This window comes from Ranitomeya imitator, chromosome 1 (genome assembly GCF_032444005.1).
Source record: "Ranitomeya imitator isolate aRanImi1 chromosome 1, aRanImi1.pri, whole genome shotgun sequence".
Classification (NCBI taxonomy): domain Eukaryota; kingdom Metazoa; phylum Chordata; class Amphibia; order Anura; family Dendrobatidae; genus Ranitomeya; species Ranitomeya imitator.
In genome coordinates this window covers 349,976,913-350,001,822 of record NC_091282.1, presented here as the reverse complement: position 1 = coordinate 350,001,822, position 24,910 = coordinate 349,976,913, and the positions used below count along the sequence as shown (strand labels likewise).

The 24,910-nt window shown below is 44.9% G+C and overlaps 1 protein-coding gene and 2 long non-coding RNA genes across 3 annotated transcripts in view; 2 read left to right on the top strand and 1 right to left on the bottom strand.

Moving 5' to 3' along the window:
* The window catches only part of GAL3ST1 (galactose-3-O-sulfotransferase 1), a 186,101-nt gene that overhangs the window by 62,627 nt on the left and 98,564 nt on the right, over positions 1 to 24,910 (top strand). The window lies entirely within an intron of this gene.
* On the bottom strand, positions 18,302 to 18,896 carry LOC138657767 (uncharacterized). The gene is made up of 3 exons (XR_011317178.1): positions 18,841 to 18,896; positions 18,685 to 18,746; positions 18,302 to 18,438 (listed from the first exon to the last, which is right to left on the bottom strand). It is a non-coding gene; the product is annotated as an uncharacterized lncRNA (long non-coding RNA).
* LOC138657766 (uncharacterized) lies at positions 23,935 to 24,529 on the top strand. The gene is made up of 3 exons (XR_011317177.1): positions 23,935 to 23,990; positions 24,085 to 24,146; positions 24,393 to 24,529. It is a non-coding gene; the product is annotated as an uncharacterized lncRNA (long non-coding RNA).

Here is a 24,910-nt window from a genome sequence, read left to right as displayed (position 1 = left end):
AATTTAAGAGGGGACTGGATACCTTTCTGGAAAAGTATAATGTTACAGGATATATACACTATATTCCTTGATAGAGCGTTGATCCAGAGAATTAGTCTGATTGCCGTATGTGGAGTCGGGAAGGAATTTTTTTCCCCAATGTGGAGCTTACTCTTTGCCACATGGTTTTATTTTGCCTTCCTCTGTATCAACATGTTAGGGCATGTTAGGTTAGGCTATGGGTTGAACTAGATGGACTTAAGGTCTTCATTCAACCTTAATAACTATGTAACTATGTAATTTTGGCCTTCTTGATTTTTTTCCGTTTACGGTGTTTATTGATCGGGCTAATTATTTTCAGATTTTGATAGAACATACATTTCTGAATGTGGGGACAGCACATATGAGTATTTTTTTTTTTGCTTTTTATTATCGTTATTTTTAATGGGGGAAAAGGGTGGTATTTGGGGTTTTATTTATTTTTTTTAAAACTTTTTTTTTTACTTTTCAATCTTCTTACCAGTCCCCTTAGGGAACTTGAAGCTGTGATCATGTTATTGCTTGTAATACATACAGCAATACTGCAGTATTGCTGCATTTAGGCTAGTTTCACGCTCCGCGCTTCTCCGTGAAGCCCTGCCCACTGCCGCGCCTCTTCATTCAGCTCCGCCTATGACTGCATGCGTCCTGCGTACCCTATCTTTAACATTGGGTGCACAGGCCATGCGGATGTATGCGTAAGCCTCTGTATGCATCAATCTTGATGCTACGCTGACCTGCAACATGTTGCACAGCTTCAAAACGACACATGCGGAGGCTTACGCATACATCCGCATGGCCTGCATACCCAATGTTAAAGCTAGGGTACACAGGACGCATGCAGCCGTAGGCGGAGCTGAATGAAGAGGCGCTGCAGTGGGCGGGGCTTCTCGGAGAAGTCCGCAGCCCTGCTGAACGTTAGTGTGAAACTAACCTTAGTGAAAATCACAATCTCCTTTTAATCTCGGCCACAGACAGGGTTATAAGGGACCCCTGTAATGACAAGCATGGAGGTCTTTAACCCCTTTCCGACATTGTAGTACGCTTATGCCGGACTCCTCACCTTTCCGAGCACATAACAGCTGATCTATACAGCTGACATGTGCCCGATCCACCCGCTTCTGTTAACTAGTTAAATGCTGCTGTCAATCTCTGACAGAGAGGCATTTAACTCGTGGTTTCCAGGAAGCGCATTGCTAATCCCGCCCATTGGTGACCCCGTCACATGACTGATGGGTCAGCATGATAACCAGAGGTCTGCAGCAGACCTCTATGGTTGTCATTGCCAGATTGCTATGAGCACAACTCCGTGGTCAAGTGAGCATTTCTGCTACACACAGGCGATCTGATCATCGCCTATGTGCAGCAGAAGCAATCAAAGTACTGCAGCTTCTAGTCTCTCATGAAGAATATTGAAGCATGCAAAAAGTAAAATAAAATGTTTTTAAAAATGTAAAAAAATAAAAAAAATATAAAAGTTCAAATCACCCCCCCTTTGCCCCATTCAAAATAAAACAATAAAAAAATGAAATATACACATCCCTTTTCGCCCCATTCAAAATAAAACAATAAAAAAAATGAAATATACACATATTTGGGATCGCCGCGATCATAATCGCCTGATCGATCACTATTAAAAAAAATTAACCCGATCGCTAAACGGCGTAATGAGAAAAAAATTTAAAACTTCAGAATTTCATTTTTTGGTCACCGCTACATTGCAATAAAATGCAAAAACAGACGATCAAAAGATCGTATCTACACCAAGATAGTATCAATAAACACGACAACTCAGCCTGCAAAACATAAGCCCTCATCCTGCCCCAGATCATGAAATATGGAGACACCACAGGTCTCGGAAAATGGCACCTTTTTTTGCCAAATGTTGGATTTTTGCCCCACCACCACCAAAATAAAAAAGAACCTAGACATGTTTGGTGTCTATGAACTCATAATGACCTGGAGAATCATAATGGCAGTGGTGAGAATTAGCATTTAGTGAACATGGTAAAAAAAACACAAAAACAACTAGAATTGAACTGTTTTGCAATTTCATCGCTCTTGAAATTTTTTTGGCGTTTTCCAATACACGATATGTTAAAACCAATGGTGTTGTTTAAAATTACAACTTGTCCCACAAAAATCATACCCTCACGTGACCATTTTGACTTAAAAATGTAAAAGTTATGGCTCTTGGAAGAATGGGAGCAAAAAACGGAAATTAAAAAACTGAAATACCCCTGGTCTTTAAGGGGTTAACAGACTCCCTGCTGTCATAGCGTCCCATCGGTGACACGCAATCACGTCAGTGGTGTATAGATGGCGACACTGTCCTATGCCAGCGTCCTGTTAATGCTTTTTAGAGTCAGATCCTGGTTTAAACACACAGCAATTGAGGGTATGCCCGATGACTCGTTTACTGAAATGAGACATCACCATGGGGGTGATAGAAGCAATGTAAGTGAAAGCAACGCCACCTCAGAGCTTCTGTCACCACCGTCAAAGGAATTGTTATCAGGTGGTGATGTAGAAGCAGTGTGATTGACAGCAGCCTCATCCCCTAATGATGATTCATTACAGTGAGCGGAGCTGTGGGGACAGAGGCAGAATGGACTCAAGATGCGGGGTGGCACGAGAGAACCTTCTCCATCACCTTTACTCGAATGTCATCCAGTGTTCCAACAGTCTGTAATGACCAGAGGTCCGAATAAGATCCAGTGAGTCACAAACCAAGACCAAGGCAGAAATCTCCAACGGTATTTACTCAAAGGCAAATTAATCAAGGTAATATGGAGAATATTAAGGCAGATGCACCCCAAAGATACACTAGCTCAGCAGCAGCTGAAATCACTGTGCCACTCCAAGGTCTCCTGAGAACTGTATACTACAACAGACTAGTAAGAAATTTACCTAACAGGCAACTAAAAACAGGAACAAGTGTAAATTGAATGTAGTGTTATCAAGGGAGCCCCTGGAACGGCACATTGAGTATAACTTACACAACTCTAATATAAGATACACCTCTAAAGTAACAATTTAACACTCTGAGCAGAGATACCCGGGTATCTATAACTATGGTACCGTATCCTGAAATGGATTTCCTCTCAGGCAGGAATCCGCACAGGCTGCAGCCAATCCTTATCTTCAGCGCCAATAAGTTACAGCAAGCTCCTCTTGTCTTGTCGGCCGATGCCGAGCCCAAACGCCGGGGACTTAGTTAGTGGTCTCACGATGTAGTCTCTGCTTCTGTAGCTCCTAGGAATGCTTCCACGACAATCCGTCCGTCTCTGTATCAGCAGTCTGTCCAGACTTGTTTCTCCACTCAATGCACAGGGAATCCACAGACTTCCAAATTCGTACTGGGTTCTTAGCAAAGTCTCCGTCTTTTCCTAGATAAAGGGTTAGCTCCTCTCCAGGAAACGTTAGCAACACAAGTCTCTCACAGAGTTAAACAAAAGGTTAGCTCTTCTCCAGGGGAACGTTAGCAACAAAAAGTCTCTCAAAAGCTTCTTTTCCTCCAAAAACACTTGCAGTAAATCCACACAGTCTCTTAAGATCTCACAGCAGCTTCTCCTTTTCTTCCCGCCTTTTCTCTCTCAGCTCTCACTTCTCACTTTCACTTTACACTCGAGACACTAGACCCCACCCCGCAGCACACATTGTCTCTGGGAGGTCTGTCCTCTACTGCAACAGGCAAAAACCACAGGGTCCTAGTGCCCTCTCAGTGGGACTACAGTTCACCCTCTTACATGCCACCCCACTAGAGGTTGGCGTCCTCGACATACCTTCCCACTCAAATTCATCTTGAGCATATCGCTGAGGCGGTATTCCTGCCGTAGATCGTGTAGTTCTCCTGAGTCCTACATCAACAGGTGCGACCTTAGAGGGAGCTAGAGTCTCTTCCGTGGTCGTGTTAGTGGGCGTAAGTGGAGTTGTCTCCTCCTGCGGCTCGATGTCCTGTGATACAGCGTCAGGACCAAGCAGTTGACCTGATGCACTCTCCTCAACAACATCCTCCATATCCCCAACATTCTCATCACCCGAGGCCAGATCGGTCACAGGGGGCAAATAAGCAGGCGCAGGAGTAAGCACACCATCAAACTCAAGATCATTCAGAGCTTCCGCCCCTTGGAACATGGCCTCTGGCTCTAGGGGAGTAGGCGCCGAATCTTCAAACCAGCACCGTTGTAACATGTTACGATGCAAATTACGGGTTGGCCCCCCTGTCCCCACCGGTTTGACCTCGTACACTGGAATCTCAGGGTTCACCTGTTTTTTTATCAGATACGGTATCGCCTCCCATCGGTCACTCAGCTTTCCTGACCGTCGTTTTGTCCTCACCAACACTCTGTCCCCCGGAGAGAACAGCTCTGTTTGTACAGGTCGCGTGTCCTTATGGACCACCTGTCGAAGGCGGTCGCCCACCACCTGATGCACCACCCTCAACCGCCGCCGATGCTCTCGTACCCACTCGGATGCAGTCCGAAGGGGGGCGGAGGAGGGATCTGGCATGTTCAAATCCTCAATGTCTCGGCCAGGTCTACCAAACATCAACATGTGTGGTGAGTAACCAGTAGTACTGTGCACCCTGTTATTGTAAGCCCACATCAATTCGGGGAGATACTCAGGCCAGCATGTCTGTTGCTGACTCTCTAAGGACCTCAACATTTGCAACAGGGTCCGATTAAAACGCTCACACGCCCCGTTACCCTGAGGGTGGTAAGGCGTTGTTCTCGACTGCTCGATACCATAGAGCTGGTGCAACTCTTTCATCAGCGTCCCCTGAAAGCAGGCCCCTTGATCTGAATGTATTCTCTGCGGACACCCGAACACTTGGAAGAAATGTCGGCACACTGCCTCAGCCGCCGACTTGGCCGTCTGATCTCTTGTCGGCACTGCTACAGCATACTTGGTAAAGTGATCTGTCATCACCAGGCAATAGGAGTACCCTGACGTAGAGTACCCTATCAACACGTAGTCAATCATGAGTAGCTCCAGTGGAGCTGAAGTCTTAATAGACTGTGTGGGAGCCCGCTGCTCAGGGCTTTTGTTGAGCCCACAAATTCGGCACTGCCGACATGCGTCGGCCACCATCCCTCCCAACTCAGGGCAGTAGAGGACTCGCTGCAACCACTGAAGTGTCTTTTCACTTCCAAAATGGGCCCCCTTCTCATGCGCCTCACGAGCGACCACCGGCCCCATCCCCACAGGAATTATCAGTTGGTACCGATGCTGCAGCTCCGATGGCAGGTACACCTTACGATACAAAAGACCTTGCTCCACACACAATTTATCCCATTGTCGAAGGAGTTTCATTCCTTCCATGGACAACTGAGCCTTGTCCTCTGCACTGGGCCAGGCCTTGTTTTGTACCCAACGGCGCACAAGTGCAATGTCCGGACACTCATCCTGGACTCTTGTCCAATCTGAGGGTGTTTTACCCAGGACACAGGGCATCCCGGTGGCCACCCCACTTGAGTGTACCACACTTTGGAAGATAGGTATCTGCCCCAAAGCTGGAGTTTCAGTATCCTCAAGTTGTTCGTCAACATCTTCCCCGCATGACCCAAGGGGCACCCTTGACAATGCATCTGCATTGCCGTTCTCTTGACCAGAGCGAAATTTAATGCGGTAATTGAACTTGGCCAGTCTGGCGACCCACCGCTGCTCCAACGCCCCCAGTTTTGCATTCTCTAAGTGAGCTAGCGGGTTGTTATCTGTCATGACTAGCACCTCAGCTCCTGTTAGATACTCGGCGAAGCGTTCTGTCATTGCCCACACCAGGGCCAGCAATTCCAGCCGGAATGAGCTGTAGTTAGCCGGATTTCGCTCGGAGTCTCTTAAAGATCTGCTGCCATAAGAAATCACTCGTTCTCGGCCGTCCTGCACCTGTGCTAGTACTGCCCCCAACCCATGAAGACTACCATCGGTATACAACAAAAAAGGGGTGTCAAACCGGGCGTAGGCCAGCAATGGGGCACTCGTTAGGGCGGTTTTCACTCCATCAAATGCCTTTTTCTGTAGGGGCCCCCATGGAATGGGGCGATTTCGAGGACCCAGCGCTGTCCCTCTCAAAAGTTCATTCAAGGGACTCACCACTTGTGAGAATTTAGGCACAATCCGCTGATAGTATCCTGCTAGGCCCAGGAAGTCCCGCACTTCTCGCAGGTCACAAGGAGGTGGCCACTCTTGTACTGCCTTAATCTTACTGGCTAAAGGTAGTACCCCGTCCGGGGTCACCAGATGCCCCAAATATTCAATCTGGTTTCGTAACAGTTGACATTTTTTTGGCTTTATTTTCAGGCCGTAGCTCTTGAGCCGCCGGAGAACTTGACGCAGCTTCTCCAGATGATCTTCAAATGAGGTTCCGAACACCACAATGTCGTCTAGATATATCAGGACTGATTCAAAATTTAGATCGCCCAAGCAATGTTCCATCAGGCGTTGGAAGGTTCCTGGGGCGGTAGCGAGGCCAAAGGGCACCCGGTTGAACTCAAAGAGCCCCATTGGCAAGACAAACGCCGTCTTGGCCCGATCTTTTTCAGCCATTGGGACCTGCCAGTACCCGCTTGCCAAATCCAACGTTGAGAAATACTTGGCCCGACCCAGGGCCGACAGGGATTCTTCAATACGGGGTAAAGGATATGCGTCCCGTACGGTGTGGGCATTCAATTTCCGATAGTCCACACAAAATCGGAGTGTCCCATCCTTCTTGCGGACCAAGACTACAGGGGCCGCCCAGGGACTCCGGCTCTCTCGGATCACTTGGTTGTCCAGCATACTGGCCACCATGCTCTTCACCTCTTGATAGAGCGCCGGTGGAATTTGATGATATCTTTCTCTAATGGGTGGAGTATCCCCCGTTGGAATCTCATGCTCAATCGTCTGGGTACACCCGAAGTCCTCTCCATGTCGGGAAAATGTCTCTTGATGTTCCCACAAAACTCTCTCCAACTGCTCCAACTGCACGGGGGTCAGCTTCTCCCGATCCACTCCCATCTGCTCCATGATCACATGAACATTCCATTCCTCCATAGGAGGTTCAGTCCGGCCTACCTCGACCGCGAATGTCCAGGATGACTGTTGGTCTGGTCGCAATTCGAACCCTGCATTTTCCGGCACCTTCTCTGCCGGCACGAACAGTTCAGCCAGTATGGTCCCAGCGGGAATTGCAACAGCTTCATCTAAAACATTGATGCATCGGACCGGCACTCGTCCATTCTTCACAATCGCCAAAGACCGGGCCACATGTACCTTGGCAAATGAGGAACCCTCTCGGGCGGGCTCAAGTAGCACTTCAAGCCCATTCAATCTCTGTGCAGCTCCCACAGGCAGCATTAAGAGTTCCTCTTGTCTGGGTCCCAGCAGGATCGGGGCCCTCGAAGTCACTCGGACCCGGCCCACCCGGCCACCTGGGACTGCACTTTTCAGCAAGTCGCAACTCAGCACTAGACGGTGTAGAATTCTCTGTGTGGGTCGGTGTCTTGTCGCACGGGCCCAGTATCGGGGTCCTTCACTGGCATACATCTGGTGATTCAAATCTCGCAGCACGTTCATTCCGAGCGTCACTTCCATCCCTCTTCTAGGGGGGTGATCCACCAGTACTACCCCTTTCTGCCCCAGCTCTTGACCAAACATTTTTAGTTGCATCCACACGATCCCTTTGACTGACAATTGACCATTATTTGCGGCGGTCAGTCGTATCACTCGGCCATCCTCTGGAATCACTAGTCGACTGAAGTATCTCTCATATACTTCTAGAGGCATTATAGTACATTCGGATCCCGTGTCAACCAAGCACCTCATCTTCCGCCCTTCAAACTCTGCTTCTATCACTGGACTACATGCAAACAAATCTTGTTCATTCCGTCGAGGGCTTTGTGTGGGTGGGGCTGCTGCTGCTTGCCCTCTCATGGCAGCGGCCGGAAGTTTAAAGCCGGCGACGAGGTTTCTGGGGCTGTAAGCACCCGGCAGTAACGCGAGATGTGTCCCTGGCGGCCACACTTCCAGCAGGTGATTGTTCCTCGTGGGCGAGGGCTTGACTCATTCTGATAGGACGACCTGGCCATTTGCGGGGTCACCGTTCCAGGGGGTGGGGCAGGAGGTTCCCGTGAGGGGGTAGAGGCGGGATCAACTGTCAGTTGAGACAATTTCAGCTTCAACTCCTTCACCCCAGCACGCAAAGCTTGTACGATGCTTACCAGCCCCTCTCCCCCCGACCCTGATGACCCACCTTCCTCCAGCTGGGCACTGTTCACTGACCCCTCGGGAACATAGGCTGATTTCTCTTCCCTTTCCACTGCAGCTCGGTAAATCTGCCAGAAAGATAACTCTGGTGCAACCCGGGCCATTTCCAACAGCTTGTCCCGGAGAAGTCTATGGGCTAAACCGGTGATGAATTGGTCCCGGAGCAAGCGGTCTACCTCCCGGAATGCCCCCATGGCCCCCGGGTCTAGTCGCTGCATCTCATTCAACATCTCTTGTAAAATATTAGAGTACTGCATCAGGGACTCACACTCTCTCTGGGGACGATTAAAGAATAGGGACCGAAGCTGGGCCACACGCGCTCGGCCCCCCAAACTCCCCTCTAACAGTTCCAAAATCTTTTCTAATGTATCCCTCTCTGATTCTGGGCGCACCATCACCATACGCCTAATATCACCCTCCAGTGCATTTAATGCCAGCTCAGCGCGTAACGCGGGGGTCAAATTACACATGCGCAGAATACTCCGGATTCTCTCAGCCCAATCTTGCAACGCCATATTGCGCCCATCGTATTTCGGCATGTGCTGAAGTAAAGCTCCTACAGGCACATACCCTCCCGGAGTCGCAGCGGCCGCCAGGGGAACCCCAACCCCCGAGGAGGATGCGGATACAGCGGGGTCATTTCCACCCTCGCCCTCGTCCATGACAAACACTGGATCCTGCCGACTACGCCAAAAATGTAATGACCAGAGGTCCGAATAAGATCCAGTGAGTCACAAACCAAGACCAAGGCAGAAATCTCCAACGGTATTTACTCAAAGGCAAATTAATCAAGGTAATATGGAGAATATTAAGGCAGATGCACCCCAGAGATACACTAGCTCAGCAGCAGCTGAAATCACTGTGCCACTCCAAGGTCTCCTGAGAACTGTATACTACAACAGACTAGTAAGAAATTTACCTAACAGGAAACTAAAAACAGGAACAAGTGTAAATTGAATGTAGTGTTATCAAGGGAGCCCCTGGAACGGCACATTGAGTATAACTTACACAACTCTAATATAAGATACACCTCTAAAGTAACAATTTAACACTCTGAGCAGAGATACCCGGGTATTTATAACTATGGTACCGTATCCTGAAATGGATTTCCTCTCAGGCAGGAATCCGCACAGGCTGCAGCCAATCCTTATCTTCAGCGCCAATAAGTTACAGCAAGCTCCTCTTGTCTTGTCGGCCGATGCCGAGCCCAAACGCCGGGGACTTAGTTAGTGGTCTCACGATGTAGTCTCTGCTTCTGTAGCTCCTAGGAATGCTTCCACGACAATCCGTCCGTCTCTGTATCAGCAATCTGTCCAGACTTGTTTCTCCACTCAATGCACGGGGAATCCACAGACTTCCAAATTCGTACTGGGTTCTTAGCAAAGTCTCCGTCTTTTCTTAGATAAAGGGTTAGCTCCTCTCCAGGAAACGTTAGCAACACAAGTCTCTCACAGAGTTAAACAAAAGGTTAGCTCTTCTCCAGGGGAACGTTAGCAACAAAAAGTCTCTCAAAAGCTTCTTTTCCTCCAAAAACACTTGCAGTAAATCCACACAGTCTCTTTTTAAGATCTCACAGCAGCTTCTCCTTTTCTTCCCGCCTTTTCTCTCTCAGCTCTCACTTCTTACTTTCACTTTACACTCGAGACACTAGACCCCACCCCGCAGCACACATTGTCTCTGGGAGGTCTGTCCTCTGCTGCAACAGGCAAAAACCACAGGGTCCTAGTGCCCTCTCAGTGGGACTACAGTTCACCCTCTTACAAGTCAGCTAGTTATCCCCTATCCAACGGATGGAGGGTAAATTTTTTTAATAGTCCTTTAAAGGGTACTGCAGTGCGCAGGCGCTGGGCTTCTGGAACCTTTCCCGGCGCCTGCGCACTGCAGTACTTTGCTCTGCCCTCAACAGGGCAGATATAGTACGCCTGCGCTGGAGCTGCGATAGGAAGCAAGGATGAGGACGTCATTGCATGAAGATGGGAGGCCCCGGACCACGACGCCCATTGAACTGGACCGCAGCGGACCGCCCCTGGGTGAGTATAATCTAACCTCTTTTTCTTATCTTTCAGGTTACATCGGGGGCTTATCTACAGCATTACAGAATGCTGTAGATAAGCCCCTGATGGCGGTGGCTGCAGTTTATATACAAAAAAGTAGATGACAGATTCCCTTTAAATTGAGCAATTTGAATCCCCATCTTTCCCAGTTCAAAAAAAGACATGGTGAAATTTGAACTTTGTAAACCATTTAATCATGCTTTAGTGAACTTTCTTTGCCTTTAGTGCGAGAGATCAACAGAAAACTGTTCAAGTAAGCCTGGATACTAAATATGACATCATGAGGAGGTCACGTTGGTAAGCTGAACTCACTGAACACTAATCAGTTGCCAGCAGTACAATGACCTCAGGAAAAGAGTTTGAACTTCTCCCCCAAAAATTCAGTTCTCAATGGTTTTGTTGCATAATTTATCCTGCTGATCTGTACCAATTCAGAGTATATTTCACTGGTATGTAAGCACCAGAAATAGACAGGAGCAGTGGTCCATTTAAAAATTACACAATTATTTATTAAAAAATACATAAATCAAAGCAAATAAATGGACTAAAACATTCAATATATATAAGGACAAGGTGACAATGGGGGGCATAGTTAGAACAGAAAACACCAACTAATTCATAAGGAAGGTAGAATGGATATGGGGTATGCACTCTGGAAAAGCTGTTAGTATGTTAATGCAAGAAATGCATGAAATAAGGTGCAAGTGCTTTAGCAACTCTTGTTAAAGTAAGTATAGCATGGTATTGCTGGAGGACATAAAGTATGTTAGAACAAGTGCAAATAGGCAACAAGAAATTTCTTAATCAGGTAAGTAAAATATTCACTCTGGCAAGTCCATGCAACTACTGAAAATAAACTTAAGTCAAAGGATCCAGGTTCTTAATCATATTGCCCCTCTTGGATGAGCCATTGCGCAGCCCTTACGCACATTTCGCATGGGCTTTTTTATGGAGCTGTATCTAACTATATGCCAGAGCCTGCCTAATATAGTAGTGACCCCTGGTGAACTTCATCTCTTGAATCCTCTATTGCGCATGTGTTCTGAAGTAAGGTGCACCCTGTGAGTTGCTTCCCATGTGACGCCGCGGGTAGGCGAAAGTCCCCGTGATGTCAGTGACCCGCACACATCACATCCTGGGCACCAACGGCAGCACTATGCGTAGCATCACATCACAGACATGCGCAGATCACCGAGCATCACCTTGGAACCGGACAACACATAACGATTTCCACAGAGCGGTTAGTTAGAGCCAATCTCTATCTCTAATATTACCGAACAACTCCCCTAGATCAAAGGACATTCCTAATTTAATCCCTATCTGGCTCATGAACAATACTGGGTAAAAGAACCCAAATCCAGATGGATCGCATCTGCTCTGAATAATAATACATAAACAAAAACTAATAATGAAAAATACAAAAAATAAGTTGCAGTGGAGTACAGTATTGTATACCAAATAAAGTGCAAAGTGCATACAAGCAAAATAAGGGAAGTTTAATGTATTCCCTTTAGATATCATACAACTTCCCAGGATGCTGTGCCATATATAAGAGAGTGTATAACCAAATAATCAATTAAAAATATGCTAATAGACAATAAAATAATTTTCAAGTGATTAAAACATTGCAAAGAGTCAGACCATTCACTAATATGAATTCCACAAATGTGTTAAAATATACAAAGGAACAACATATGTGAAAAACAGAAAAACTATATACCGTATATACTCGAGTGTAAGCCGACCCGAGTATAAGCCGAGACCCCTAATTTTGCCACAAAAAACTGGGAAAACTTATTGACTCGAGTATAAGCCTAGGGTGGGAAATGCAGCAGCTACTGGTAAATTTCAAAAATAAAAATAGATAGCAATAAAAGTAAAATTGATTGAGACATCAGTAGGTTAAGTGTTTTTGAATATCCATATTGAATCAGGAGCCCCATATAATGTTCCATACAGTTCATGATGGGCCCTATAAGATGCTCCATATTAAAATATTCCCCATGTAATGCTGCATGAAAGGTTAATGATGGTCCCATAAGATGCTCCATATTATATTATGCCCCGTATAATGCTGCACAAAGGTTGATGGCCCCATAAGATGCTCCACAGAATATTATGCCCCATATAATGCTGCACAATGGTTGATGGCCCCATAAGATGCTCCAATAGAATATTATGCCCCATATAATGCTGCACAAAGGATGATGGCCCCATAAGATGCTCCATAGAATATTATGCCCCATATAATGCTGCACAAAGGTTGATGGCCCCATAAGATGCTCCACAGAATATTAGGCCCCATATAATGCTGCACAAAGGTTGATGGCCCCATAAGTTGCTCCATAGAATATTATGCCCCATATAATGCTGCACAAAGGTTGATGGCCCCATAAGATGCTCCACAGAATATTATGCCCCATATAATGCTGCACAAAGGTTGATGGCCCCATAAGATGCTCCAATAGAATATTATGCCCCATATAATGCTCCACAAAGGTTGATGGCCCCATAAGATGCTCCATAGAATATTATGCCCCATATAATGCTGCACAAAGGTTGATGGCCCATAAGATGCTCCATAGAATATTATGCCCCATATAATGCTGTACAAAGGTTGATTGCCCCATAAGATGCTCCATAGCATAATATGTCCCATATAATGCTGCATAAAGGTTGATGGCCCCATAAGATGCTCCATAGAATATTATGCCCCATATAATGCTGCACAAAGGTTGATGGCCCCATAAGATGCTCCATAGAATATTATGCCCCATATAATGCTGCACAAAGGTTGATGGCCCATAAGATGCTCCATAGAATATTATGCCCCATATAATGCTGTACAAAGGTTGATTGCCCCATAAGATGCTCCATAGCATAATATGTCCCATATAATGCTGCATAAAGGTTGATGGCCCCATAAGATGCTCCATAGAATATTATGCCCCATATAATGCCGCACAAAGGTTGATGGCCCCATAAGAGGCTCCATAGAATATTATGCCCCATATAATGCTGCACAAAGGTTGATGGCCCATAAGATGCTCCATAGAATATTATGCCCCATATAATGCTGTACAAAGGTTGATTGCCCCATAAGATGCTCCATAGCATAAAATGTCCCATATAATGCTGCATAAAGGTTGATGGCCCCATAAGATGCTCCATAGAATATTATGCCCCATATAATGCTGCACAAAGGTTGATGGCCCCATAAGATGCTCCATAGAATATTATGCCCCATATAATGCTGCACAAAGGATGATGGCCCCATAAGATGCTCCATAGAATATTATGCCCCATATGCTGCTGCTGCTGCTGCGATAAATAAAGACATACTCACCTCTTGTCGCTAGGCTCCGAGTGCTGGGGTCCTGAGCAGGCGGGGACACCGGCGCGCTATGGGGGCCAGTTGCTGGAGTCGCCGCTGACTCAAGACACGCCACTTGTGGTATTCACCTGTCCCTGTTTCACCACCGCCACGCCCCGCTGTGTCTTCCGGGTCTCTGCAGTGACTGTTCAGGCAGAGGGAGTGCACTAAACACGTCATCGCGCCCTCTAACCTGAACGTCACAGCCAGAGGACGCGGAAGGCAGAGCCCTGCAATGGAACGGGGACAGGTGAACATCGCGTGGCTCACCCTCCCCAGTCCTACTCACCCCATCCTGGCATGGTCCCTGCTTCTCCGATGGTCTCTGGCGCGGGCAGCTTGTTCTTGTGTTCAGTGGTCACATAGTACCGCTCGTTTAAGTAATGAATATGCACTCCATGCCTATGGGAGTGGAGTCGTGTTCATATTCATTAATGAGCGGTACCATGTGGCCGCTGAACACGAGAAGAGCTGCGGGTGCCGGAGACCATCGGAGAAGCAGGGACATACAGAGACCACGCCGGGAGCTGGTGAGTATGATGTGACAGCCGCCACTCCTGCCGCTCCCCCTCCTCCGCTGACCCCCTGGGATAATGACTCGAGTATAAACCAAGAGGGACACTTTTAGCCTAAAAAAATGGGCTGAAAATATCGGCTTATAATTGAGTATATACGGTATATTTTTTTCTGTTTTTCACATATGTTGTACCTTATCGCTCCTGTCAAACCAATCTAATCAGTTTTTATGAAGAGGTAAGCTATAGGCTGGACCACGGTGAGTCATTGGACGTGGTATATCTCGATTTTTCCAAAGCGTTTGATACCGTGCCGCACAAGAGGTTGGTACACAAAATGAGAATGCTTGGTCTGGGGGAAATTGTGTGTAAATGGGTTAGTAACTGGCTTAGTGATAGAAAGCAGAGGGTGGTTATAAATGGTATAGTCTCTAACTGGGTCGCTGTGACCAGTGGGGTACTGCAGGGGTCAGTATTGTGACCTGTTCTCTTCAACATATTCATTAATGATCTGGTAGAAGGTTTACACAGTAAAATATCGATATTTGCAGATGATACAAAACTATGTAAAGCAGTTAGTACAAGAGAAGATAGTATTCTGCTACAGATGGATCTGGATAAGTTGGAGACTTGGGCTGAAAGGTGGCAGATGAGGTTTAACAATGATAAATGTAAGGTTATACACATGGGAAGAAGGAATCAATGTCACCATTACACACTGAATGGGAAACCACTGGGTAAATCTGACAGGGAGAAGGACTTGGGGATCCTAGTTAATGATAAACTTACCTGGAGCAGCCAGTGCCAGGCAGCAGCTGCCAAGGCAAACAGGATCATGGGGTGCATTAAAAGAGGTCTGGATACACATGATGAGAGCATTATACTGCCTCTGTACAAATCCCTAGTTAGACCGCACATGGAGTACTGTGTCCAGTTTTGGGCACCGGTGCTCAGGAAGGATATAATGGAACTAGAGAGAGTACAAAGGAGGGCAACAAAATTAATAAAGGGGATGGGAGAACTACAATACCCAGATAGATTAGCGAAATTAGGATTATTTAGTCTAGAAAAAAGACGACTGAGGGGCGATCTAATAACCATGTATAAGTATATAAGGGGACAATACAAATATCTCGCTGAGGATCTGTTTATACCAAGGAAGGTGACGGGCACAAGGGGGCATTCTTTGCGTCTGGAGGAGAGAAGGTTTTTCCACCAAAAAGAAGAGGATTCTTTACTGTTAGGGCAGTGAGAATCTGGAATTGCTTGCCTGAGGAGGTGGTGATGGCGAACTCAGTCGAGGGGTTCAAGAGAGGCCTGGATGTCTTCCTGGAGCAGAACAATATTGTATCATACAATTAGGTTCTGTAGAAGGACGTAGATCTGGGGATTTATTATGATGGAATATAGGCTGAACTGGATGGACAAATGTCTTTTTTCGGCCTTACTAACTATGTTACTATGTTACTATGTTACCTTCTTTTGCTTGTATGCACTTTGCACTTTATTTTGTATACAATACTGTATTTCACTGTAAATTATTTATTGTTTTTTATTATTAGTTTTCTTTATGTATTATTATTCAGAGTATATGCGATCCGTCTGGATTTGGGCTCTTTAACCCAGTATTGTCCATGAGCCAGATAGGGATTAAATTAGGAATGTCCTTTGTTCTAGGGGAGTTGTAATATTAGAGATAGAGATTGGTCGTAACTAACCGCTCTGTGGAAATCATTATGTGTTGTCTGTTTCCAAGGTGATGTTCCGTGACGTGATGATATGCACCATGATGCCAATGGCCCCTAGGATATGACGCATGCGGCATATAGTTAGATACAGCCCCCAAGGAAGCCCATGCGAAACTCGTGTAAGGGCTGCGCACTGGCTCATCCAAGTTGGACAATATGGGTAAGAAACTGAATCCTTTGACTTAATTTTATTTTCAGTAGTTGCATGGACTTGCCTGAGTGAATTTTTTATTTACCTGATTAATAGATTTCTTGTTGCCTATTTGCACTTGTTCTGAAATACTTTATGTCCTCCAGCAATACCTTGCTATACTTACTTTAAGGCTACGTTTACACATCAGGTTTTCAGTGTCAGGCTAAATCCAGCTAATTTAAAAAAACTGGATCAGGTTTTTTTCCCATAGACTTGCATTAGTGCCGGATTGCGCCGGATGACATTGCGTTTCGTCCAGTTTTCGCCGGATCCGGCAAATCTGCTGATTCTGGTTTCTTGAAAAAACGTCCATAGCAACGTTTTTTTGTCTCCGGCGAAAAAGCCTGTCGGATCCGGCGCTTCCGGCTGTTTGCTAGAATGGAAGCCTATGGGAGCCGGAAGGTGCCGGATCCGGAAAAAGGCGGATCCGGCGGCCTAATCCGTTTTTTAAAACTGAGCATGCTCCAAATTTTTTTATCCAATAATCTAGATATGCTAGCCGTATCCGTCAAAAAAACGGATCCGTCGCATCATTTTTTCACAATCTGCGCCGGATCCAGTTTTTCCAACATTCGCCGGATTTAGCCTGACACTGAAAACGTGTGAAAGTAACCTAACGAGTTGCTAAAGCACTTGCACCTTATTTCATGCATTTCTTTCTTTTTTTTTTATTTGGTTTTAAAAAAATAACAAACAGTGTATACAATACTTTAGACTAACAAACATTGAAGTCTACATAGGGATTAAATCTACAGAAAATAAAATACAACATAACATACAGGGCTGTATTCAACAGATTTCAAGGATTACATTCATTAATGACTACTATTAAATTTAAACAATATTTTCTGGATGATTCAACCAACTCTTCCAATTAACATTGAAAACGTGTAACTTATTATTTTTGTGTGCTATCATTTTTTCAAAAGCACAAGTTTTATTTATTGATTGTATTATCTCTTCAATGGCAGGAATTCCTGAGGACTTCTAATATCTTGTAATCGCTACTTTTGTAGCTTGAAGGATATGTGAGGCAATTACTCTGCCATTGGAGGGAATAGAATGTATATCTAACAAAAGTAGTGCTAAAGAAGGAGATGGTTTTATTTTTTGGTGGAGTAGAGAAGAGATCAGATGGAAAGTAAACAGCCAGGTGGCAGTGATTACTGGACAGCAGGGGTGTATCTAGCCTTTCCTGCACCCGGGGCAAAGGATCAGTTTGGTGCCCCCCAAACCTCCCCCATTTGAACCGTAATGTCCAGATTTGTGCCCCCATACTGTCCTGATTTGTGCCCCCATACTGTCCTGATTGTGATTTGTGCCCCCATAATGTCCTGATTTGTGCTCCCATAATGTCCTGATTTGTTCCCCCATAATGTCCAGATTTGTGCCCCCATACTGTCCTGATTTGTGCACCTATAACATCGAGATTGTGCCCCCATACTGTCCTGATTTGTGCCCCTATAATGTCCAGATTTGTGCCCTCATACTGTTCTGATTGTGATTTGTGCCCCCATAATGTCCTGATTTGTGATCCCATAATGTCCTGATTTGTTCCCCCATAATGTCCTGATTTGTGCCCCCATACTGTCATGATTTGTGCCCCAATAATGTCCTGATTTTGTGCCCCCATAATGTCCAGATTTGTGCCCCCATACTGTCCTGATTGTGATTTGTGCCCCCATAATGTCATGTGTTGTGCCCCCCTTATAATGTCCTGATTTCTGCCCCCAACCCATCCACATCACCCCCCCCCTCCCCCCCGATATCATGATATGTTCCTCAGTCTTGATCCAGCCCCTGGCTAAAGGCCCCGTCACACATAGCGAGATCGCTAGCGAGATCGCTGCTGAGTCACAAGTTTTGTGACGCAACAGCGATCTCAGTAGCGATCTCGCTATGTGTGACACGTACCAGCGATCAGGCCCCTGCTGTGAGATCGCTGGTCGTGTCGGAATGGCCTGGGCCATTTTTTGATCGTTGAGGTCCCGCTGACATCGCTGAATCTATAAATACAAATATATTGGCCTGCACTCTATAATTGAGTCGGGGTGCTGGTGTGACAGACCATAGGGTCTATAACAAGTATTGTAATAGGATCCACCGCACTCCCTATGTGGAATATCTTATACAGAAATTCAATTTTTTTGAAATTTGCTAATTTATTTTGTGCAAAAGAACAATCATACAGGTATATCAGATCAAATCAGAATTATTACAAAAATTGTGAATGCGACTCAATATGATTTCGACGTTTCGACCCTTCCCGGGTCTTATTCTTGTGGTCGCACTGTGAATATAAAACGATATATACAAATCTAAACATCGATAATAAACATAGATTATTAACAAATACAATACAACAGACAAATATATGGTACAATATATACATTATAGTTTGATTCTTTAGTAAGTGCTCCCCATCTGTAAACTATTAAATACTATGAGGCTGGGCTCTGGTGAACACTGTAGAGGGAGTCTGTCAAGTGACATAGTATCTCACGAGAACTTCAATGTCATCAAGTAGGATTATTACCTTAGTCCAGGCTACGTGAATAGTTCTTAGAACAGAAATGATGTCCCTGTAATATCCAGGGGCTATGGAAAATGATAATTACATAAATAAAATTAATATCCGGTGGTGAATATCATAGGTCAAGGTCAAGTATATGTATCTAGGAAGGTAAATTACCAGGTATAGTCTTTTGATATTTAAGTGCAGCCTCGAGATTGATCTGTCTCTGGATGTGACCTGTAAAGTCACATACAACTGTGAGTAATAGTGGGTAATAGAATCCCAAAGAGATTGGACAAAGTGGTTACCTTAATAAAGACCAATGGTGATGTTTCAGTGTCCTGCTGATGATTGTTATTTAGTTTAGGGGCTGGTTCGCCTTTCGGTACAATCTGGAAAGTTATATGTATAGTGGTAATATGATATAGAAAATAAAGTAGATTAGATAAAATATACAAAGCCCCATGATCATGGTAAAAGGTAATTACCTCCTCCGGCCGTAATGATTTATGTACTATAGGTAATAGGTAAGGTGCATGCAGCCTTCTGGGTATAGTGTTTCCAGGGAAAACCTGAAATATCATAGGTTGATCCAGTGAGAAACGGTTATTTATATAGGAGTGTCCCAGGGAGGGTGAACGATCATTACCTTGGACTGTGGTAACAGCGGCGCATCCGCGTCTTGCTGTTGTTTGTAATGGCATATAACCCTATAGGGATCAAAGTCAAACAAATAGGTGTGATACAATGTATGGCACCTACTTCCAGAAGTAATGAGGGGTCTGCATAATTGTACCTGTAGTGGCCGGTGAATCGCGCTCCTGTGTCCTGATGTGAGGCATGTTTTCTGTCCTGTGGAGCCCCTTATGTACTATCGCCGCTCTATGGATAACCGGAAGTGATGTAATGCGCCCTGGAACAGTGTGTGTGCGCATGCCCCGGCGTTCCATGTGGATTCATGGCGCCGCTCTAAGCTAAATGCAGGGGGCCAGTGATAGGTGCGTCATACAGCGCCTCTTGTGCGCTTGTGCGCATGTCCCTGAATCTGCCTGGCGCCGCTGCGTGTGAAGGAGAAATCCTTAGTAGGATGTGGCATAGCGCTGTCACAGGGAGGGGGTGTGTCAGGATGTAGCGTCCTATATGGATGTGCTATCATGTGTCCCAGGGATAAGTCATGGCTACTGATAGAAGGAAGCAGGAAATTATTCATGTCCCTATCTATATCTTGAGGAGCTTGGAGGGCTGAGGGATATACCATCCTACCGGATATAGGATAAAGTAATGCAGACAAAAAAATGAAAATAGGAGATTTAAATTGGAAAATAATGAACAAAAGGAAATAAAAGAGACAAGGATCCTTCAGTTCCAGCAGCGACTCTTCAGCCAACACAAACCGATACCGTTTTTTATCGAAGGGCCGCAGGGGAGGACTACAACATACAGACGTACCAGACGATCGAGGCGAAAGGATGACCACAAGGTCCCAGGTAAGTCTACAAACCTGGTAATTAATATCTCTAGTTACCTTCTCTCCCCTGCAGAGTTATCACTTCTACAGAAAGGGCTATCCTTTTGCCCAACCCCCAGTTGGGATGATTTTAAACTGGAGAGGGAACTACAGCGCTTTTTTCGGACAGTTAGACTTAAGACTCATTTTGGAACAAAGGATGATACCAACAACAACGCTACAGTATCTCAAGGAACAACCTCTGTCCCGGTGGTATCTATTTCATCACTGGGTCTACGGAATCCCAGCAACTACCAACCACCACGTTCCTACCACGCCACAGAGACCTTTATTGAGCTAGTGGATCGAGAGGTTAAGCAACTCTCGCACCAACAAAAACTGGGTTTGTTTCCAACACACCCTAACCTAGCACCAAGTGAGAAAAGGGCACTAAAGTCACTGACTGAGAATAAGGGGATTATCATAAAGCCAGCGGACAAGGGTGGGGCGACTGTAGTCATGGACCGACATACTTATTGCCAGGAAGTCCATAGACAATTGTCAGATACTGAGACCTACCAAGCCATACCAAGGGATCCCACTTTTGATATTGACCGAAAGATTAAACATATAGTTAAATCATATCTTGACCGGAATATCATAGACCACAAAACAGCCACTTTTCTGTCACACCCTCATCCGATCACACCCGTGTTTTATATCCTACCAAAGATGCACAAATCACTCATCAACCCGCCAGGGAGACCAATTGTAGCTTCAACGGAGTCTATCCTCTCGCCCCTATCTGTCTTCCTGGAAAAGATACTAACTCCTCTAGTTAGGAAAACTAAGTCCTTTCTATTAGACACCGGACACTTCCTAACCATCCTCAAACAACTTGGGTCAGTCCCCCCGGACAGTTTACTAGTAACTTTTGACGTTAATAGCCTCTATACATCGATCTCACACGACAAGGGGATTGAGGCTACCAAATCACTACTAGAGGAATCCAATCACACACCAGATACGGTCCAACTTTGCCTGGACCTCCTGAGTTTGGTTCTCTATGAGAACTATTTCCTATATGAAGACACGTTCTATAATCAACAACGGGGTACCGCGATGGGGTCTAACATGGCACCGGCCTATGCTAACGCTTTTATGAACCATTTTGAGGTTAGACATGTCTTTACTAATCCATTATTCCAACAAAATGCTATTTGCTATCACAGGTTCATAGATGACATTTTCCTCATCTGGAAAGGCACGACCACCACTCTTGACAAATTTTTTACCTTCCTTAACTCCATTTACCATGAATTGAAGTTTACCATTCACCATGATAACAACTCCGTACCATTCCTTGATACATTAGTAGTCAAAGATTCAATGGGCAATCTCCAGACTGACTTATTCTGTAAACCTACGGATTGCAACAGTATACTACACTATACTAGTTGCCATCCCAAGAGTACAAAAAATAGCATACCTCGTTCACAATTCCATAGGGTTACACGAATTGTTTCTGAAACGACCACAGCTACTACCAGACTTGAAACAATGGCACAAAAATTTCAAGAACGCAGCTATCCATCTAACTTAATAGCCAAAGAAAAAATCCGAGCCCTAACTCCATCTTCACCTCCTCCACGTATGCAACAGAATGAAAGGGTGCCGTTTGTGCATACATACCATCCCCTTATGCCTAAAGTCCACTCTATTATTAGGAAACACTGGCCACTTTTAGCCCAGGCCTATCCCAATATTGAATCATTCAATAACCCCACATTAATGTGCACCAAGAGGGCAGCCAATCTGAGAGACAAACTGGTACGAGCGGACATAGGCAGCGCTCAACCAACAGTCACACAGAGACTATTGGGTACGAGACGTAATGGTACATTTCCCTGCCTCAGTTGTGCTTCCTGCTCTAACGTCATAAAATCAGAAAATATTGTGCATCCCAGAACTGGTAAATCCTACCCCATAAAAGGATATTATACCTGCAATTCTAACTTTGTTGTGTACCTGGTGAAATGCCCATGTGGCCTCCTATATGTAGGAGAGACCACACAACATATAAAAGACAGGATATCCAGTCACAAATCCACCATAAGATGCAGCAAGACCTGGCTCCCCCTACCAGACCACTTCTTAAAAAATCACCATTCGATAGCACAACTCAAATTTCAAGTAATAGAGCAAATAGACCGCCCTAGGCGTGGGGGCGATCGTGTGAGGACCCTTAAACAAAGGGAGAGTTATTGGATCCACACCCTGGATACGTTAGAACCCAGGGGTCTTAATAGGGAAATCAATTGGCTAATATAATACTAACCGTTCTTCCTTTTTACTCCTTTTTTAGACACGCTGATGCCATTCGGTTCTAGGTGAGTGTCTACTCCTGGCTCCCCGGGTTCTATTTTTTCTGTTTTTTTCTGTTTTTCTGTTTTATTTTTTTTCTGTTTTATTTTATTTTGATTTTTATTTTATTTTTTCATTTTATTTTTTCTATTTTTCATTTTTTCTGTTCCATTTTTTCTGTTCCATCTTATTTTTATTTTTATTTTAGTTTATTTTCACTTTTGTCTACATATGCATTCATATAATCGTTTCCCCCCCCCCCCCCCCCTTGCAATTTTATTTTTATTTATTTCATTATTTTCCGGTTTTTCCATCCAGGCTTATTGTATTTTGTATTTTTAAATTTATTTTTATTTCCTTTTGTTCATTATTTTCCAATTTAAATCTCCTATTTTCATTTTTTTGTCTGCATTACTTTATCCTATATCCGGTAGGATGGTATATCCCTCAGCCCTCCAAGCTCCTCAAGATATAGATAGGGACATGAATAATTTCCTGCTTCCTTCTATCAGTAGCCATGACTTATCCCTGGGACACATGATAGCACATCCATATAGGACGCTACATCCTGACACACCCCCTCCCTGTGACAGCGCTATGCCACATCCTACTAAGGATTTCTCCTTCACACGCAGCGGCGCCAGGCAGATTCAGGGACATGCGCACAAGCGCACAAGATGCGCTGTATGACGCACCTATCACTGGCCCCCTGCATTTAGCTTAGAGCGGCGCCATGAATCCACATGGAATGCCGGGGCATGCGCACACACACTGTTCCAGGGCGCATTACATCACTTCCGGTTATCCATAGAGCGGCGATAGTACATAAGGGGCTCCACAGGACAGAAAACATGCCTCACATCAGGACACAGGAGCGCGATTCACCGGCCACTACAGGTACAATTATGCAGACCCCTCATTACTTCTGGAAGTAGGTGCCATACATTGTATCACACCTATTTGTTTGACTTTGATCCCTATAGGGTTATATGCCATTACAAACAACAGCAAGACGCGGATGCGCCGCTGTTACCACAGTCCAAGGTAATGATCGTTCACCCTCCCTGGGACACTCCTATATAAATAACCGTTTTTCACTGGATCAACCTATGATATTTCAGGTTTTCCCTGGAAACACTATACCCAGAAGGCTGCATGCACCTTACCTATTACCTATAGTACATAAATCATTACGGCCGGAGGAGGTAATTACCTTTTACCATGATCATGGGGCTTTGTATATTTTATCTAATCTACTTTATTTTCTATATCATATTACCACTATACATATAACTTTCCAGATTGTACCGAAAGGCGAACCAGCCCCTAAACTAAATAACAATCATCAGCAGGACACTGAAACATCACCATTGGTCTTTATTAAGGTAACCACTTTGTCCAATCTCTTTGGGATTCTATTACCCACTATTACTCACAGTTGTATGTGACTTTACAGGTCACATCCAGAGACAGATCAATCTCGAGGCTGCACTTAAATATCAAAAGACTATACCTGGTAATTTACCTTCCTAGATACATATACTTGACCTTGACCTATGATATTCACCACCGGATATTAATTTTATTTATGTAATTATCATTTTCCATAGCCCCTGGATATTACAGGGACATCATTTCTGTTCTAAGAACTATTCACGTAGCCTGGACTAAGGTAATAATCCTACTTGATGACATTGAAGTTCTCGTGAGATACTATGTCACTTGACAGACTCCCTCTACAGTGTTCACCAGAGCCCAGCCTCATAGTATTTAATAGTTTACAGATGGGGAGCACTTACTAAAGAATCAAACTATAATGTATATATTGTACCATATATTTGTCTGTTGTATTGTATTTGTTAATAATCTATGTTTATTATCGATGTTTAGATTTGTATATATCGTTTTATATTCACAGTGCGACCACAAGAATAAGACCCGGGAAGGGTCGAAACGTCGAAATCATATTGAGTCGCATTCACAATTTTTGTAATAATTCTGATTTGATCTGATATACCTGTATGATTGTTCTTTTGCACAAAATAAATTAGCAAATTTCAAAAAAATTGAATTTCTGTATAAGATATTCCACATAGGGAGTGCGGTGGATCCTATTACAACACGACATCGCTGAATCGGCGTGTGTGACGCCGAATCAGCAATGTCTTCACTGGTAACCAGGGTAAACATCGGGTTACTAAGCGCAGGGCCGCGCTTAGTAACCCGATGTTTACCCTGGTTACCATCCTAAAAGTAAAAAAACAAACAGTACATACTTACCTACCGCTGTCTGTCCCCGGCGCTGTGCTCTGCACTCCTCCTGTACTGGCTGTGAGCGTCGGTCAGCCGGAAAGCAGAGCGGTGACGTCACCGCTCTGCTTTCCGGCCGCTGTGCTCACACAGACAGTACAGGAGGAGTGCAGAGCACAGCGCCGG